Source organism: Danio aesculapii, chromosome 13, assembly GCF_903798145.1.
Source record: "Danio aesculapii chromosome 13, fDanAes4.1, whole genome shotgun sequence".
NCBI classification, from domain to species: Eukaryota; Metazoa; Chordata; class Actinopteri; order Cypriniformes; family Danionidae; genus Danio; species Danio aesculapii.
The window spans coordinates 2894287-2898835 of NC_079447.1; positions in this window are offsets into that span (position 1 = coordinate 2894287).

Genomic DNA, 4549 nt, shown 5'->3' on the forward strand with positions numbered 1-4549 from the left:
ATAAGCATTTATTTTACCCCAGTATATTCAATGGAGCTAATGCGCTAGCCTGCCGATTCTGACGGGTGCGTGCGAGTAACCGGCTTTTTGTCTCGTTTTACGCTTGAACATCTAAATGAATGCCAAAGTTTATTTAACTGAATGTATTTTAATTACATTACAACATTGATGCTGTAAAAGGAACCGTATAAAATGGAAACAAATTCACCATAACCGGTCACCGGAAGTTTATCAGTATGGGAAACACACTAGCTCGGCATATACCCTATAGCGTTTTGTTGTATCACCGCTGTCAGTGAGAGTGATTAAGGTCAAGCGCATCAAATGAAAAGCAAATGAGAAGTGTCTTAAAGGGGGCGGGGTAGTTGGCGCAATAGCCTAGTGGTTAGCGCGTCGACATATGGTACAGTAGCACGTCAGGGCGTCATGAGTTCGAATCCCGGCTCAAGGAAATTTCCCTACCCTACCCCCCTCTCTCTCTCCAACTTCGCTTCCTGTCCTATCTAATAAAGGCAAAATAGCCAAAAAATAAATCTTAAAAAAAAAAAGGGGGCGGGGTAAAGTCTAGAGCAGATATGCTGCCGGCCGGAAGAGCGATATGCACATTAATAAAGCAGCATTTTTTTATGACACTGTATAACAATAAATAATATTTTTACAGTACTGTGATGGTTGGGTTTAGGGTTGGGGTGAGAGTAGGGGTTAAAAAAAAGTACAATTTATTGGGTAATTTAATAGATAATCTCATTAATACTCGGTACAACTACTGTTTTTATTACTGTGACGGTTGGGTTTAGGGGTGGACTGGGGGTAGACGTTAATAAAATACAATAAATGGGAAATAAAATAAATATTATAAATAATTCTCATTAACTTCCGGCCGCAAACGTATCCGCAACCCTCTAGTATCTGACATGCCCCGCCCCCTGGTGGTTGCTAGATCAGATATGTTTGCGACCGGAAGTTAACAAGAATTTTTTTTTCGGCCGGTCGCATATCCGATCTAGACTTTATACCCACTCCCCCCACCCCACCAGGAGGATCCAGAGGCGTTCCCAGGCCAGCCGAGAGACATTGTCCCTCCAGCGTGTTCTGAGTCTTCTCCGAAGCCTCCTCCCGGTAGGACATGCCTGAACACTTGCCCAGGTAGGCGTCCAGGAGGCATCTGAAACAGACGCCCGAGCCACCTCAGCTGACTTCTGTCGATGTGGAGCAGCAGCGGCTCTACTCTGAGCTCTTCCTGGGTGACAGAGCTCCTTACCCTATCTATAAGGGTGCGCCCTGCTCCCCTGCGGAGGATACTCATTTCAGCCGCTTGTATCCAAGATCTTGTCCTTTCAGTCATGAGCTTTGGGGGAGATGGATGAGAGTAGGAAATGTAGATTGACTGGTATGCTTTTTTCATATTAAAGATAGGCCACTGTTGAACATAAAAGCTAAACAGAGTTTTGTTTATCTTTTTTGGCAGCCGAAAAAACAGATGGACCATTGTCTACACGTTAAATACGTGTAAATACGTTTTTATGAATATTCACAGAATGAGTGTTTGGTAATAATCCTACATTTTGCTAATTATTTTGTTTTGCGGCTAGTTAGTTTTCCTGTAACTGTTGTTATAGTTTCATTTAGTTTTAGTTTTTCGTTTATTGTGAAATAGCCTTTATTATTTTAATAAACGAAAATGTTTTTGACCACTATAGTTTCAGTGTTCGCTTAAGTTTAGTGTTCACTTTTTTTATTTAGTTTATTTATGTTTATTTATTTTTTACTGACTTCGAGCTAAGGTGCATTTTTGAAGACATTCACATTAAAATATTATGCAATTATTAGGTTATTATTCATTCATTTTCTTTTCAGCTTAGTCGCTTTATTAATCCGGGGTCACCACAGCGGAATGAACCGCCAACTTATCCAGCACGTTTTTTTTTTATGCAGCGGATGCCCTTCCGGCCGCACTCCCTCTCTGGGAAACATCCACACACACTCATTAACATTCATACACTATGGATAATTTAGCTTACCCAATTCACCTGTACTGCATGTCTTTGGACTGTGGAGCAAACCGGAGCACCTGGGGAGAACATGCAAACTCCACACAGAAATGCCAACTGACCCAGCCGAGGCTCAAACCAGCAACTTTCTTGCTGTGAGGCGACAGCACTATACTGCGCCACTGCGTCACCTTGGTTATTATTACTATAATTATTATTACTAGGTCAACTATACGTTTTAATTGTAGTGGATATTAGTTGGAATGGGAGTTTGCATGTTCTCTCCGTGTTGCTGTGGGTTTACTCTGGGTGCTCCGGTTTCCCCCACAGTCCAAACACATGTGCTACAGGGGAATTGGATGAACTAAATTGTCCATAGTGTATGAGTGTGAATGCAAGAGTGTATGGGTGTTTCCTAGTACTGGGTTGTGGCTGGAAGGGCATCCGCTACGTAAAACATATACTGGTTTGGTTGGCGGTTGATTCTGCTGTGTCGACCCCAGATTAATAAAGGGACTAAGCTGAAAAGAAAATGAATTAATTAATTAGTTGGAATGAGCTTTTCCCCTCTCTGTCTGCACTGTAGGACACCGTGTGAAATGTGTGTCAGATCTATCTGCTCATTAATCAGTCAGTCAGTCCCTCATCAGCTGATTCTGCAGGTGCAGCGAGTTTCTCATCTGGACCACAGCCACCCCAAACCTCTGCCGTTGTTTGTGAAGATCGAGTTCAGTTTTTATGTTTAATCCAGCTGTTTTGGAGATGTGGAATGAACTTTACAGCGGCGGATGTTGTTTCAGGTGAGTGAAATCTGAATCACTGAGCGCTTCCTGACAAAAGGCTAAAGCTAATGTTTAAAGTGCGGTGTAATCATAATTTCCAGCAGTCTGTCAAACTAAACACCAAGTATGTAGGTTAATAAGCAGTAATTGACGTAGTATGTCTTTAAGATAGGTTCTCTCTGTGTGTATATATATTTTACAGTCTATGGTATAGCCTATAAATATGAATAACGCTGAATCATTCTACATTTTTATGAAAAAATGTATGCAATTTTAATGCTTTTTATTTCTTATTCTTAAATAATAATAATAATAATATAATGATGACAAACTCAATAAAATAGCTACTGAATCCATAAACACAAGCCTCGGTGCTTCCGAAATACGAGTGTATGTGTCTGTCTGAACCATAGGGTCTGAACGAGTCATTTAATAACGGTTTCATTCATTTAGACACATTTGTCGCCCCCTAATGGTGACTTTAATTTCTTATTTCAAGTGTTCTAGTTAAAACATTGATCTTAAGCACTTATGGTATATATGTAATATACTGCATTCTTAGAGGTCCATTGAAAAGTTAAAGTTTTTTTTTTTTTTTTTTTATAAAATGCATTTCGTTTTAATAAATATCCAAACACTAGAATTACAAGGCAACCATTTTGAATGCTTCTTCTAATTAAAAAAACTAGATAGGCTAACTGAAGCACCCAGACTTTTCCTAATTGTGTGTATAATTTATTCTGACATAGTTTACAAAATATCTAACATAAAACACAGGGGACTTGTGGGTTTTAGCAGCTCTTACACTATTACTTTTCTAAAAACTGTAATATATAACAACAGCCATTCAAAGCTAAACAGTATTCTGGCAGCAAACATAAAGCTGACTGCTACTTGCCAGTTTTCCTACACTGTAAAACAATATATATGATCAATTAGTCATGACAGCATGTTTTTAGGTCATTGTAACTTGTTGAACTAAGTTAATAATGTTCTAACTTAATTCTGTGAGTTACGCAAGCTGTTTTTAGTCAGTTTAACACGATATAAGTTTAATGGACTCATAAGGTTAATTAGATTCAGCTTAAAAATATAAGGATTTTTTTACAGTGTACTATCAGTACTGAGCCAAAGAAAGCATTTAATTAACTTTCATTATTTAGTGAAACTTTTGTTTCTTGTTTGGAATTAAAAAAGCTTTGAATAAAAGCAATAAACCCTGTGAAGTTTACAATAGATTTAGAACAGCTAGACGTGGTGTCTAAAAGCCCTTTGATATATTTGCTTTACTCTAAAACTACTCAACAGAAGCTTTGTAAATATGACCGGACGTGAATTATATTCTTTAGAGTCTAGTATGAACACTCAGAATGATATATTCTAGAGTTAAAACCTTGGAAATCAGGGTTAAAGCAGAAAGTATTACAGCTTAAAATAAAAGTTCATTTCTGTCGCTGTTTAAAATGTGTGAATAATACATGCTTTATGCTGAACATCATTGTTGTAAACAGCATTATTGTTGGTTTTCATTGGTTTGTTCATTAATTTCTCATTCGACAAACCTCCACCAGTAACTAAACTGATTGAGCATTTATAGTTTGATTCAGCCTCTCGTCTAATGCAGAACGGTTCCTGTTTTACATCAGTTTACATCCAAGAACATGAGATTGAGCATAACCACTGATGAGATGATCGTATTACAGTGTGAAAGAACTAATCTAATGTTAATCAAACTCCTGCGTGTTTGTCTTTTGCGCCACCAAGTGTTGAGATTCT